Genomic DNA, 16,844 nt, shown 5'->3' on the forward strand with positions numbered 1-16,844 from the left:
AACATACTTTAAGTAATGTTAATCATCTCTTCTTTTTATTAGTTCATTTTTTTAGTTATTTCAAAAGTAACATTTGTTAGGCATATTCAGTTCAATTCAATGCATTTGTATTAGGCACATTATCCAAGGACATATATATCTGGGTAAAAATGCATTTTCTAACATTTGTGTTATGTTTACTCTTACCCAGCCTATAAATGTAAGTCCAAGGTAAGAACAAAACCTGTACATTTATATAATATAATGTAGGAGTCTAAATATATACTTTATTTTATTTTTTGGGGGGATGGTAAGCCTTAATATATCCCATCCACAGATTCACATTTGAACATTGTGTAGTATTTTAACTGAATAAAATTATATTTGCTCATTGGACTCATTTGTAAATAAAAAATACAATATAGCTCTTATATAAGTATACTAAATTGTAGGCACTCGAGAAAACTGTTTAAAATGTACACAGACCATCTCTTACTTGAAAGCTAAAAAGTTTATGGGCGTGTGACACAGTGGGTAGCGCTGCTGCCTCGCAGTTGGGAGACCTGGGGACCTGGGTTCGCTTCCCAGGTCCTCCCTGCGTGGAGTTTGCATGTTCTCCCCGTGTCTGCGTGGGTTTCCTCCGGGCGCTCCAGTTTCCCCCCACAGTCCAATGACATGCTGGTTAGGTGGATTGACGATTCTAAATTGGCCCTAGTGTGTGCTTGGTGTGTTTGTGTGTGTGTGTGTGTCCTGCGGTGGGTTGGCACCCTGCCCGGGATTGGTTCCTGCCTTGTGCCCTGTGTTGGCTGGGATAGGCTCCAGCAGAACCCCCATGACCCAGTGTTCGGATTCGGCGGGTTGGAAAATGGATAGATGGAAGTTTATGGGCATATCTAGCTATATGAATACAACATGGTGCTGGGTAAAACAAAAGTGTAGACTTCATTCTGCTTTGCTTTAGATCCAATCCATAATGCAATGGAGAATAATGATGGGTTGTGAAAAGAAAGTAGTTAATTGTGACAGATTTGTTCCTTCTTATGGTGTACTTTAAATAATATTTTCACATATTTTGCAAATTATGAAATCTAGGTATCTACATATCACCTAATTATATTTAGATTTATATTTGAACAATTCTGTTGAGCTGGTTATTCAGAACAGCAAAGTGCAAATTTGGTGTTCTGCACAATTAGCTGGTATGTTTGCTATATATTTACAAATAAAAAAATATATTTAAATTAAAAGTGCAACAGTACCCGCATTTGACATAACTTTAAAAATTGCATTTACTTTTAGAAAGATACGAACTTTTACCATTTGCTAATTCTAAATAACACTGTTCTGTACTAAAATTCTCCTGCACAAAAACGTGTAATGTATAGATTTGTGTGTGCAGAATCCATTTCTGGAATTGGAATTTCTGTATGATAAACTGTTTTCATGAGACATCGGATTTAGTGAAAATTGCCATTTTGAAAAAAATTTAGATTTTTCAAAAACAAGTATTTGTTTTACAACATAAGTAGTTTTCATGCTCAGAATATTGTTTGTAGTAAATTTTGAGCTGAAAAATATCACTCTTCCTTGTTTTTAACCTTAGTCGGGGGGGGGGAAACAATCCAAAATCAAGTATTTGTTGCACATTTTTTGTTCTCAGTCTGTATTTTTTTCCTCATATTCATTCAAAATAACTAGAATTTATTTTTCAGTTAGAAAGATGGCTTTTTATTGTCTAGAAGACTAGAGAAAGTTGTTGCTCAAGGACTGTGGATGTGAGCAACACTGGTGCACCACAAAAAACAGTGCTGTCTCGTTTCATCTTCATGCTGTACACCTCAGACTGCAACACCAGGCCATGTCATGTTATGTTCTTGGATGATTCTGCACTGATGGAGGGTATTGACAAGGTGAATGAGATTGAGAGTAGGAGTCAGGTGGAGAACTCTGCTTCTTGGTTCAGAAGGTATTGTTAGTAGCATCATAACATAAGCAAAACCAAGGAATTGGTCATTGGATTTCATCAAACTAAAAAGCCTCTATGTCCCGTTACTACTCAGGGAAATGATGTGGAGGTGTGCACTACTACAAGTCCACATCAATGACATGCTGAACTGGTCTCATAACACAGAGAAACTGTATTAAGAAAAGGAGACTGCACTCCTTTCATGTGGGCAGAGACATACTTTACAAAAAATATCCTATACAAAAAAGGACAGAAGCTTTGCAAAAATTAACAATGAATCATTATATAAGAGGTATATGTTTATTTTAAATTTCAATTCTGTCATTTACTTCACTTACTAAACGCCACCAGAAAATTGAAAAAAAAAACAGGCATTTCTGCTGTTAAAATATTATTTGCATCTTCTTCTGCACTTTAACATCCACGTCCATTTCTGAGTTCATAAGCAGTTTTTTCACAGATATGTTTGAAAAACAATTCAAATCAAACCTTATGGCTCTTTCTACAGGATATGATCCCCAACAGAGAAAATTATGTACAGTAGGTAATATTGAGCTCTAAAACTAGTTAAACTAGTAAATAGAAGGTAGATGCCAGATGGATCTACTCATTTTTTTTATTGTTTAACTAAGCATCTTTTTTGAAGACTGCTAAAATGTTAAACAACAATCAGGCCATATATATTTTATATCATATGTTATATATAGCATTTATATTTTTATCACTTCAGTTTCTTCATTTGATATAAACCAGGTTTTCAAAATGCTGGCTTAAACTGCCTTTGCTAACAGCTTACCAACAAATGATCATCATTGCACTAGGGTGTATTGAAGTGTTATTTGTTGGTCTTCACATGTAGACTTATTTATTTGTTCTATTTATCTTTTGTACAGTATGTTTTCATGGTTGTCACTTACAATTGGCAAACATTTTTTTTAAATTGGGATAAATGTTTAGAACTTTTTAACTTGTTAAATATGGAGCCACGCTTCTCAGATAGCTGTAATCAACACAAACAGCACTGATAAACAAATGAGGTAGGAAATGGAGGTAAATGACAAGTGTCCAGGGGCCTCGTGTATAAATGGTGCGTATGCACAAAAATGTTGTGTACTCCCGTTTCAACGCTCAAATTGCGATGTATAAAACCTAAACTTGGCGTAAGCCACAAATTTTCACGGACTCTCAAACTCTGGCGTACGCAAGCTCTCCGCTTGGTTTTGCAAACTGGCAGCACCCAGTGTCAAATCAGTGCTTTTGTTCAAGTGTGGTTTCCCTTTCTTTTTTTAGATCCACATCCCTGATGCGGCTTTATCATATACACTGAAATTAACCGCATATTGTTTATTAATTTTAAAGCATCTGATTGTAAATAACCTGTAACAGTATAATGGTCCACGGAATAGCCAAACTATTCCAAATACCATAGCTGCTTTAGCGTTTTTACTGTCACTGCACCTACTTCTTCTTTCAGCTGCTCCCGTCAGGGGTAGCTACAGCGGATCATCTTTTTCCATATTCCTCTCACTGCACCACTCGGAGTATTTATATCACTGTATTTGAGTGTGGAATCGCTGCTCTATAGCAGCTGATCAGAATGAGAAATTTCGGTATACAGCATCTAGTACACGGTGCCTGAGCCATGCTGTCTATTTGAACTGCTCTCCTATGACAAATGCTTCAGAGCTATTCCTGTACGGACCTTGTGATTCAGAAATGGTTTCATCCCAAGAACTATAAGCGCACTCAATCAGTCCATCAAGTTCTTCTAAACTATGTTTATTGTATTATACAGAGAAAACTTTTCATTTAAATCTATATTGTTAATAATTAAACATGTGAGGACACGGTGTCACAGTGCTAGCAAGGAGATGCCACCCCATTCACGGATTACTCCTGTCTTGCGCAGTACTCTTGCTGGGGCTGGCGTGACATTGGAAGGATAGACGGATAAAATAATTAAACGTGTACTACAAAGATATTTCAATGTTCTTAAAAGTTTTGAAGAATTGGCATTCTCAGCTTACAGATGGCTTTACATCTATTACAGAGCTCATTGTGTGGCGATTGGGTATTTGGAAAAAGAAAAGGAAGGACAGGAACTGGGGGTTAGTACGTTTGAAAGAGACAGTACTGCTATAATAAATTTATTTAATTGAAGGTCGCGCATGGTGCAGCAAGCACCTTGCGTGAGGCAGGAACAATATCTGGATGGGGTGCCAGCTCGTCACTATCACTGCACCACCATGTTCCCATGTTTAATACATGCTTTAATTCCTATCATCATGAAAATTATATCAAGTATACATCTCAATATTTAAATTATTCAGAGAGTTGTAATATCATGAATGTAATGGATTCTGTGTCCTGTCGGAGGAAGAGAAAGCCCATTTAAGAAGCACGTAGTGATTCACACACACAGAGCACATACAAAACAAAGCATTTAACGTGCTACTTTAGTTACGATGGGATTTGAGAAACTAGTAAACAATTTTAAGATGAAGTTTATGATGTTCTACTTTAATGACAAACTATATGATTAAGAGTAAAGTTGTCATTTCAAGCTTTTTTTCCCCCACTATATCCCTATTTTATTTTTCTTTTCTCTGTACCCTAATAAGCTTTCATATGACACTCAGACAGTGGGCTACGACTCACCTTTTCACAGCGACTTTGATATCTGACTTTTTTATTTCGGGCACTCTGAGACTTTGTGAACTTGAGCATTCAAGTTTCTCCTACACTCTATGTGACTCGATCAATTTCCTTTTGTTGTTTATACCACTGTTTAAACCAACAAACAGTACATTTTTCCTTGCCTCCCCTTGGTATTCAGTGAAATTCTTCTATTTCCCCCGGTGCTTTTGCCATTGTCTTTTCACAGAAGGCTGAGCTTAAGGGCTATTTATATTGATTTGCATATTCAAAGAGGCGTAATTCTGTGAGGAGTTGGGGAGTGGCAGCAGGTGCGTGCACGTGCGTTACTTTTCACACTGACTGGGATTTATGGAGCGGAAGAACGTGGAAGTTGGCAAATGCACAGGTTTATGCATCTGGATTTTTTGTGCATACGAATATTTCCAGTTTTGTCTGTACACCATGTTTTAGTGTGAATTCTACACACAACATTATGCTTGAGGCCCCAGTTGAGGACAAAACTCTATGTCCTGTGACTCCCGAAAGGCCAGAGTTTAGTTGCTGAATAAAAAAGTGAGCCGATATTAGAGAAAGATTGGTTTCACATAGAGGCATCAGAAACTGTTGATTTTTCATTTCTCAGAAACATGGCAAACCCCAAAAATAATGACCTCGGCAATATAAAAAGAATTTAGAAAATGTACTCATGGTGTAACATTCAAGTGTATTCTGTGATTTGGCTGATTTGAAAGTTGCTGCATTTTAAATTTTGTAATTACTTTATCAAAGAGTTATCTCATTTTTGTTTATTAGATATTTCTGTGTAACAAGTCATATTTATACAATGTATGCAATTACATGAATTTTTACAGCACTTTACAATATTGTTTAGTAAAAAACATAGCCCCATATTGCTTATGGTGGTTCAATAGTTTTCATAGATATCAGAGTTCAGTTTAAGAGATGGAACAGTCTCACCAGTTGATGTGCTATTGTTAGTTGTGGCCTGGTGTGTCAAAAGTTTAGTCACACCCATGCAGCCCTGAAAAGAGAAGGAAAATGTTAAAGTTTAATGCACTGGAGGCTTTCGACTTCACGCAACCAGCGTCATGGCCGATGTGGATTCAGCATTTCAATCTTTTTTGCATAGCTTCAAAAATAAATAAAGAGGAATGTGACTTGCAATTTAATTAACTGCTAGATTCAATTGGCAGAGGCACCAAGATTATATACAGTGCATTTACTTTTGCAGAAGCTTCTCAGGTGATTAATTACGAGGCTGTTGTCAATAAATTTGAAGAACATTTCATACCTATGAGACATGTTATACATGAGTGGGCTCTTTTCCACCAGCTGGAGAGACAGTAGAAGCTTTTGTTAGAAGTTATTACAAGCTAGCAGAATACTGTAAGTCAACGTTATTATAGTTAACAAAAACTAAAGTAAAAACTGAAACTATTAATAAAAAAAAAAAACATTTTCATAAAATGAAATAAAATAATTAACAAAACCGAAATAAAAAACTAAAACTAAACAAAACTATTAAAGTAGCTAGAAAGACTAACTGAAATAAAATAATCATTTACTAAAAATATTTTTAGTTTAATTTTTAACTCGAAAACAGAAAGTCATCCCCCACGAGTTGCCCGCATGTATTCATCCAGTGAACAGCGGCTGATGACAGAGGGCGAGTGTTCACACAGCATTTCTGGTGACAGAGCAAGCTGAATATGTACGTGTAAAGTGTGTGAAATAGAAAGAGATTTACTGTGTGATAAAAGAGACAGTTCTTCAGGAGCTGATAGTAACAGCATGATAGATTCTGATTCAAGTGTTAGTGAAGAAGACAAAGGTGACGATTTTGCTTTGAGTGCGCGTGGTAGCTTTCAAAGGTGCCATTCACTGGATTTCCGGGGTGCTAGAGAGAAGTATTAGATACAAATCATCCCTTCAGAATTTCAGTCTGTTCATTTATGATGGCATGTTATCTGTAATTCTGACTGAGTCATAGATACAGTATATACACAGCAACTGTTAAACAGCAGCAGACACACAGCCAAATTCCAGGCTACATATGAGTCTGATGTCCGTTATGATGTGCTGCCACATTTCTTTGCGATTCTTGTATATTAACATGTAATTCAAACACCAGGAATGTGCTGATCAAGAAAACCTTTTACTGTATGGACAGAAAAATCACAAGTAAGTAATGTTTCAGTTTATTTCTCCGGTTCCTGTGGTTTGTTGACAATATTCACTTGCCACTTCGCACAGGAGAAATCCTTTTTGAAAATAAAATGGCACTGATCGAGAGACTGACAAGGTCAAAATCCACAATCAGCATTTTGTTGCTAACCAATCATTTTTTGTTTTAATAAGGTTGTTTAACAATGTCTGTACTGAACTACAAATAGGTAGGTGAAGAGACTCGGTGGCGGACCAACTGATGAAAAACTAAACATTTTAATGTGTTTTTGTATTTATATATTTACACTCGCATCTCAAAATACCTGATATTGTGAAAGTAATTCAGTAGCAGAATTGTGTTTTAAAATATTTGTCCCCCTTTTTTCAATTTTTTTTTCTCTTTCTCAAAATAGAAACTTGAAATTTCCTATTCATTTTGTTTTTAACATCACCCATATCATATATATTGCATACCAGGGATTTTTCCTGCCATGCATCCAAAGCTGCTGGGTTAGGTTCCAGGTTTCCTGTGATCCTACTTTGGATAAGCGGGTTTAGAAAATGTATACATTGTTCCTAATCTCAGATGCTGTCTCTGTTGTTTTGTGGCTTTCCATACTCCTATTACCTGCTGTCATTCTGCTCATTAGGGATTCAGTGTTCTTATGCTTGGGCTATTCAAGTCTCACTGCCCCTAACCATGGCACTACATGCTTGTTTTTCTTTGTTTCCCTCAGTAGAGCTAGGTGGGGTCTAGACAATGATTCAAGTCTAAGAGCTCTGTCAGAACACAGTAAAATCTATTTTTTTGATCTTTGATATCTTTTCAAGCCTGCAGATGGAAAAATTATGTCTGTAAATTGTATGTACCTGTGATGGAATCGGAGATCAATATGGCTGGTAAAAAATAACAAAGCCCAGTATGGGAGATTTTTGAATGCAATGTTGAAGGCATTCATTATAAGTACATTGCCTTGGAGCAGGATATGACCACATCAGTGGTCAGTGGAACAAAATGAAGATGGGAGAGAGACAACCAGTTACAGAATGCACACTGCAATTGCACACACAAGGGGAAGGAGTGTCTTGCATGAAGCAAATGCTGTAGGAAATGCAATAAACTAGGCCACTTTTCAGTTGCATGCAAAACTAAAAATGTAAAAGTACTTTTAGCGAGTGAAAATGACAATGTATGTTTCCTTGGGTCAATAGCCAATGAGGGAGACCTTGATGAGAGATGGTACATTTCATTACCCAATACAAGGCAAGTCAATTAATTTTAAAATTGATACAGGTGTCAATGTCGGGATCATTATGTGAGACTATAGGGTGACTTCTATTGGAGGAAACAGGTATCAACAATAAAAGTCCTGGGGGAAAAGTGAAATGTGAAGGAAAATTCCTGGCAAAGACAGACAGAGAGAACAGGAAAACAGTTTGATTTCTGGATTTAAGTTGTGGAAGAGCCATTCACAAACAAACAACAGTGTTTTGCGTTAAATGGGCATTATACAGAGAATGGATGTATTCTCAAGAGAATGTGTTTGAAGACATTGGCTTGCTGAACTGTAAACCAGTCACAATTGAGCTTAAGTCTAATGCTGTACCATATAGCATAGCCACCCCACATAGACTCCCCTTTCCCTTTTTGCCCAAAATAGAGAAGGAATTACATAGACTGCAGTCTCTCGGGATAATCACTGAAGTTACTGATACCACAGAATGGTGTGCCCCTATGTTACCAGTAGTTAAAAAGAATGGCCATGTCAGAATTTGTGTTGATTTGAAGCATCTTAATTAAGCTGTAAAACGTGAGTGCTTCATTCTTCTAACATTAGAGGACATTGTCCCAAAGCTTTCAGGTGCTAGCATGTACTCCACACTGGATGCCTCATCAGGTATTTGGCAAATTCCGCTGGATCGAGATTGCATAAATTTGACATCCTTCATAACTCCTGTTGGAAGATTCTGTTTCAGTAGGCTGCCATTCGGGATTACTTCTGCTCCGGAAATTTTTCAAAGAGAGCTGATCAGACTTTTATGGAAACCTAAAGCACTGTGGTCGTCATGGATGACATTGTAGTCGGGGAAAAAATCAAGCTGAACATGACAAGAACCTTCAAACTGTTCCTAAAACAATTAAAGAATGAGGACTGAAACTAAATCATGGCAAATGTTGTTTTAATAAATCAGAACTGCAGTACTTTGGGCATATAATCAGCAATATTAGCATTATGCCAGATATGGCTAAAGTGAAAGCAATCACAGAAATGCCTAGTCTAACAAATGTGGTAAAGGCTGGGAATGATCAGCTGTCAAGGCAAATTTGTCCCTGGGCTGTCTACAGAGCTTCAACCTGTGACCTCCTTGCTGAAGAAAGAAAAACAGTGGATGTGGATAGTAGCACAAGAGCATGCTTTGAGCGATGTAAAACATATGTTAGTCACAGCTCCCACTCTTGCTTATTATGATGCCAAGAAGCCAACGACAGTGCTGATGCCAGCAGTTTTGACTTGGGTGCTACGTGACTCCCAAGTTCATGGTGACACAGTTCATGCAGTTGCTTTCTGCTTAAGATCACTAACATAAAGTAAATGCAGATATTCTCAAATTGAAAAAGAGTGTCTAGCAGCAGTGTGGGCATGTGAGTGGTTTACCTGGTACTTTCAATGTATGGAAGGATTTTGCCTGCCAACAGACCACAAATCCTTGGTTCTGCTGATTAACTCCTATGATATTGATCATTCCCCCTTAAGATGTCAGCGCTTATTAATGCAACTTATGTGTTTTAACGTGAAAGCAATACATGTTCCCTGGCTAGCAGCTAGTAGCTGCTGATACACTCTCCAGGAATCTGTTAAGGAAATACAACCATTCAGATACTGAGAAAGAAGTAAAAGCATTTGTTGAAGCAGTTGTGAGGTTCAAAGAAATGTCAACATCTGAACACCACAGTACAATTGAAAATTATTAGGGAGGCAACGCTCAGCGATTCCGATATCCAAGCATCCAAGAGGTTCTTACATGAGAGCTGGCCCCGATACAGTACATACCTTCCCATCTAAACAGATACAGTATTATGCTGCCAGAGCATCTCTGTGGGAGGGAGATGGGTTGTTATTGTTTGAGGACAGAATTGTGATTCGAAATAAAATGCAAGAGGATGTGTTAAACTGAATCCATGAAGGGGCACCAAGGACTTACAAAGTGCTGCCAGAGAGCAAAAATGTCAGTGTGGTGGCCTCAATTAGGAAAGGATATTAAAAGAAAAGTGACCGGCCTAGTCAAAGTAAAGAACCTCTCATTACTACACCTCTGCCTTCTGGGCCTTCGTGTAAAGTAGCATCAGATTTGTGTGAATTGAACAGACATTGAAATTTCGCACTTACAGTCACCCAGTGAGCCAGTAGGTAATCAACAGACTCAAAAGTATCTTTGTTAGATGGGGTGTTCCTAGAGAGGTGGTATCAGAAAATGGCCCACAGTTTTCTTCAGTGGAGTTTCGGCAGTTTAGTTAAGACTATAATTTTTGTCATACAACATCCAGCTCTCATTATCCTCAGTCTAATAGAGTTGTAAAGAGAGCTTTCCAAATTGCAAAACATATTCTCTGTCACTTCAATCCTCACTTAGCGCTTATGTGATAACAAGCAACACCTCATGCCGCTATGGGAATGAGCCCAGCTCAGCTAATGATAGGTCGACAAATCAGCAATAATCTGCCCAAGTTGGAGCAAAACTTCAGCCCCAAGCTATTGATCATGAAATGGTGAGGAGGAAAGATAAGGCAGCAAAAGAAGCATACAACTTCTTCGATGATCAAAGCATTCTGCCCAACCCTGCCAGATCTTCACCCTGGAGATAAAGTTCTCTTAAAGCTTGACACTGAGAAGGGTTGGAAAACCCCAGCTCTGGTAGTGAACAAAACTCAGAGCTTCAGTCATATTTAGTGCAGACTGAAGATGGTGCTGCGGGAATTGCAAACACCTGCAGTCAGTTCCCAGGCAAACAAGGTTTGCTGAGAACAGTCATTCTCAAGAATGCACAGAAAAAGTTCTGGCTACACCTCCAACAGTGGATGAAATTCTAAATCTAACACCGATACTTACAACAAGGAGTGGAAGAGTAGTGAAAGCACCAAAGTACCAAGTACCTAAGAAGAAATGGACACTTGTTCATGAAGAACAGCAATAGCAAATATAACACAAAAAACTACTGGTGTTGCTGTGCTGATGATAATTCAAGTTAAATGTTACCTGTTGTAGGAAATGTTTTAGGAAAGGTTCTTGTTTTTTAATAATGTTTTTAGGGGTGTTTTTTTGCAGAAAGAGGGGAGATGTGGAGATACAGATGTGCCTGCTGGCCAATCAGATGAGTAATATGTAAGCTACTACCACCTCTTGGGGAGGACCATGTTTTTATGTTTTTCATGAGTCTTGGATGTGCTATGATGTTGTTCCTAGAGTTCGGATTAAAGGGATATAATAACTATTTTCTTGAATTGTTCTTCCGCTTGTGACACACTAGCTATTAATATCAGTAAAAACCTATTAATTCATTAAAATGTTCCAAAAACTAAGAGTTTAGAAATGAACTGATTTATTGTATGTGAATACCAAAGATGACACTAATCCTAAAAATGTTAGTTTGTCATTCATCACGTGTTTTATCACTAAGCAACTCTCTCAGCATAGTGTCAGCTGTGGTTTTGCTCCATCTTTGCTATTTGTGGCACAATCAGCCTCTTCATGCACCATAGAAACTGTACACCACAGCACAGTAAACTGCACTTCCCTTTCTTTTTTTTTCTTTTCTAATTTTATTGATTTTATTGAAATCACACAACATTCCATACAAATACATCAATTTTACAAGAATAGGATTGAAAACAAATCAACCCCCACCCCTGAGAAAGAGAGCATGGCCAGAAGAATAAAATTTAAACCTAGTAAAAATAAGCAAATAGAGTAATAAGTGAATATAGATAAATGGAGAAGACAAAAAAAGGGAGAGAATCTGCTTCCTCAGTGCTTTAAAAGCTTATTCTAAAATGTTATTGATATGATCCTGCCAGGTTTGGAAAAATTTCTGCACAGATCCTCTAAGTGAGAATTTTATTTTTTCCAATTTCAAATAATATATAACATCAGTTACCCATTGACTTAAAAGGGGAGAGTTAGGATTCTTCCAGTTGAGCAAGATAAGTCTATGTGCCAATAGTGTAGTAAAGGCAATCACAGTTTGTCTGTCCTTCTCCACTTTAAGCCCCTCTGGAAGTACACCAAACACAGCTGTTAGTGGATTAGGAGGGATTGTGTCACCAAGGCTGTCTGAAAGCCATTTAAAAATCTTGGTCCAAAATGATGTTAGTTTGGTGCAGGCCCAGAACATGTGACCCAGTGAGGCTGGAACTTGATTGCAGTGTTCGCAGGTTGGATCTTGCCCTGGAAACAGTTTGGATAATTTTAAGCGAGACAGATGTGCTCGATTATATAATTTTAGTTGAATAATTGTATGCTTTGCACATATGGAGCTCGAGTGAATTCTCTGCATCTCTACCTTCCACTCCTTTTCTGATATGTTGAGGGAGAGATCCTTTTCCCATTGTCCTCTTGGATTTTTGAAAGGGAGGGACTGTAAAATGGTTTTATATATTGCAGAGATTCTGTCTAAGTCCTTGAAACTGATGAGTATTTTTTCCAGCATAGAGGGACGTGGGAGATGAGGGAAATTGGGCAGGTTCTGTTTAACAAAGTTTCTAATTTGAAGATAGTGAAAGAAATGTGTTGCTGAAAAGTTAAATTTAGAATGTAATTGTTCATAGGATGCAAAGACGTTGTCTATGTACAGATCTCTAAGTGATTTAATCCCAAATATTTTCCAGACATTAAAAACTGCACATGTTTGAGAGGGTGGAAAAAGGTGGTTCTCGTGCAGTGGTGCCACCGATAAAAGATTCTCTATCTTAAAATGTTTCCTACATTGGTTCCATATTCTGAGTGAGTGAAGCACTATTGTGTTATTAGTATATTGGTGATAATTTGCATTTATTGGGGCGCAAAGCAAGGAATATAAAGATGAACTGCAGGATTCTATTTCTATTGCAGACCAAGCCTGTATATGTTCATCTATTTGTGTCAATGTCCAGGTTTTTATATGTTGTATGTTTGCTGCCCAGTAGTAAAATTGAAAGTTAGGCAGAGCCATGCCACCTTCTGCCTTTGGCCTTTGTAGGGTCGCTCTTTGGATACATGGATGTTTTGAATTCCAAATAAATGTGGTTATGGTTGAATCTAATTTGTTAAAGAAAGATTTATTGATGTATATTGGAATATTTTGAAATAAAAAGAGAAACTTAGGGAGGATATTCATCTTAATAATGTTAATTCTTCCAGCTAAAGTGAGATGAAGGGTTGACCATCTATGCAAGTCTTGCTTGATTTTTTCCATACAGACAGCAAAATGTTGTTGATAAAGAGCTTTATGTTTACTTGTGATGTTTACCCCTAGATATTTGAACTGATCTGCAATGACAAAAAGGGAAGGTGTTCAATCTAATATTGTGTGCTTGAGAATTCACTGGAAAGTACAGAATTTGGTCTTGTCCGTTGCAGGAGATGGACGTCTGAAGCTGACCTCCGTTAGCAGTGGTGGTATTATTTCTTATTTTCCCGAGGTGTCCTGTATTTATCCAACCCGAGGGTTCTATTACAGTATATGCAAGCATATATAAACATGGCCAGCAAGAAAGGGGGTCAGAAAGAAACTGAAAAGAAACTTAGTTACATCCAAGCCTAGACAGGCTAGTCCAAGTTCAAGTTCAAGGTACGGCCTATCAGAGACTGACCTGGAACAGACAGGCGAAAGCCCAGACTCCTCTGGACCACGGTTTGCTGCATCGTCTCCAGTTGAGAGCGAAAAGGGAGCGAATGTGCAAATGATGCAGGTCATGAAAGCTCACCAACTGGAGAAGATCACTTGAAACTGGAAAAGGCCTTGCAGTCCGTGCTTTCACCGTACTCCTCGCGAGCCGAGAACATTGGCTGTAATAGAGCCCGCCGCTTCACCTACAGTGCACGAAAGCAGAAATGACCTGTCCTAACTGAAGGTGATGATCGCTGAGGTCAAGCAAGAGATAAAGAATGATATAAAGAAAGAAATAAATAGTATGCTCAAGACAAATGAGAGGATAAGTGAGAAGACAAGCGAGAAGCTGCAAGAGCTGCGGCAAGATAATAAAGACTCTGAGAAACGCATATATAATCGCTTTGAGGCAGCCTTTAATTGTATGCTGGAAAAAATTGAGGAGCGCATTCAGGAAAATGCGTCTAAACTGAGCACATTTGACGATCAGCTGGAGGATGTTAAGCAGACATTCATGACTCGTATTGAAACAGCCAAAAATCTAGCATCCACTTCTGATGGAAAAGCAACAGCCGCGAATTCCGAATGCAAAAAACTCGGAGACAGACTTGCTGCTCTAGAAGATGGATGCAGAAGGAATAATATTAGAATTGAAGGTCTACCTGAGAATCGCGAAAGTCCAAACCCAGTGAAATTTGTGGCTGAACTATTCTCCAAAATAATTGGAGAGGACTTTAAATCAGACACCGAGATAGCTGCAGCTTATCGCATACGGGGATCGAACAACTCTAAGAACAGGATCTTTATTTTGCGCTTCGAGAAGTTACAATCAAAGTTAAATGTAATGTCACTTCTCAGAGAGAAACAAGAGATTATGTTTGACAATAACCTAATTCGTATTTTCCCTGACTTCTCACCCTCAACTGCTACTAAGCGTGCATCCTTTTATAATATTAAACAATGCTTACGAAGAGCCGATATCAGATACAGCCTCTTGTATCCTGCCAAACTGAAAGTGGAGATTCAAGGCAAATATTACATATTTACCAGTAGAGAGGAAGCAGATAAAGAGTTAAGAAAGCTGATCCCGACACTCTCCTGAAATAAGACCGTGAGTCACACCCTGTCATGGCATCGTAAAGAAGATATCACTGGCTGTCTGATCCGCTTGCAATGACACTGGTACCGTAAATATACATCATTTTCCCTTCTCGGTAACTATTTGTTTTTATTTCAATTACAGTTATACACGTTTATGTACGTATGTGTGGAAGAAATTAAATTAGTAACCCTTTCTTTTTTTTTTTACTATTCTAAAGGAGACTGTTTAACACCATTCCTTGGGTTTACTATCTTAACATTTCAAGAATGTTGAAGATTTTCTCTCTTTTTTTTTTCTAGTTTATGCTTATAGTAGATATCTCTATTTTATTTCACATACACCACTGCTGGGGGCTTGTTTTGTTTTGGACGTGCCCTGTCTCTAGGTATGTCAGAGGACTGGGACTTTGTGAAGTGTGGTTCAGCCTCATGTGGGGAGGCAAAGTGGGGTGGGGGGGGGCTAGGGAGGGAGAGAAAGAGAGCAAGCTATCTGTAATCTATTCTTTTAATCCTTTATAATTATAATTACCAACATAACAACAGACTGCATGGCAATAACCCCTGGGAAAATTTGAAATTAAGGTCAAAGCAGTCTCACTTTTGGTTCAGACTACAAAATGACATCAAAAATTAAGAATCAATATCTCCAAGACGGGACAGTTAATTTTGTGAGCTGGAATGTTAAAGGCCTGAACCACAAATTAAAAAGAAAGAAAGTATTCTCTCACCTAACAGGTCTAAATGCTAAAATAGTATTTTTACAGGAGACCTACTTATTGATCAAGGATCAGTTCCGGCTGCAAAAAGACTGGACAGACCAAATGTTCCATTCCAGCTTTACAAAAACAAAACACTAGAGGTGCGGGAATTCTCATACATAGAACAGTTTCATTTGTAGTATCAGATGTTGTATCTGATCCTGAAGGGAGATACATTATTGTTATGGATAATTTATTTAATTGTAAAGTGATTTTGATAAATGTTTATGCACCCAATGTGGACGATAGGGAATTCATCCAAAATGTATTTGCATCCATTCCCAATGTGAACACTCATAAAATTATAATGGCTGGGGATTTTAATTGTATTTTAAATCTAGACCAAGGTAGGTCTCCTGCCACAGGGGCAATGACATCTAACACTGCAAAGACAATTACAGTGATCCCTCGCTATATCGCGCTTCGCCTTTCGCGGCTTCACTCTATCGCAAATTTTATATGTAAGCATATTTAAATATATACCGTGGATTTTTTGCTGGTTCACGGATTTCTGAGGACAATGGGTCTTTTAATTTCTGGTACATGCTTCCTCAGTTGGTTTGCCCAGTTGATTTCATACAAGGGACGCTATTGGCAGATGGCTGAGAAGCTACCCAACTTACTTTCTCTCTCTCTCTCTTGCGCTGACTTTCTCTGATCCTGACGTATGGGGATTGAGCAGGGGGGCTGTTCGCACACCTAGACGATACGGACGCTCGTCTAAAAATGCGAAAGATTATCTTCACGTTGCTACCTTCTGTGTGCAGCTGCTTCGTGAAGCGACATGCTGCACGGTGCTTCGTATACTTAAAAGCTCAAAGGGCACGTATTGATTTTTGACTTTGTTTTTCTCTGTCTCTCTCTCTCTCCCTGCTCCTGACGGAGGGGGTGTGAGCTGCCGCCTTCAACAGCTTTGTACCGGCGGTGCTTCGCATACTTAAAAGCCAAACAGCCCTATTGATTTGTTTGCGTTCCTCTTTGTTTCCTTTGAAGAGGAAGATATGTTTGCATTCTTTTAATTGTGAGACAGAACTGTCATCTCTGTCTTGTCATGGAGCACAGTTTAAACTTTTGAAAAAGAGACAAATGTTTGTTTGCAGTGTTTGAATAACGTTCCTGTCTCTCTACAACCTCCTGTGTTTCTGCGCAAATCTGTGACCCAAGCATGACAATATAAAAATAACCATATAAACATATGGTTTCTACTTCGCGGATTTTCTTATTTCGCGGGTGGCTCTGGAACGCAACCCCCGCGATGGAGGAGGGATTACTGTACACAGTTTGTAACTGACCACAACTTATCAGACCCCTGGAGATTTCTAAACCCAAATTCAAGAACATATTCCTTCTAC

Source organism: Erpetoichthys calabaricus, chromosome 3 (genome assembly GCF_900747795.2).
Source record: "Erpetoichthys calabaricus chromosome 3, fErpCal1.3, whole genome shotgun sequence".
Classification (NCBI taxonomy): domain Eukaryota; kingdom Metazoa; phylum Chordata; class Cladistia; order Polypteriformes; family Polypteridae; genus Erpetoichthys; species Erpetoichthys calabaricus.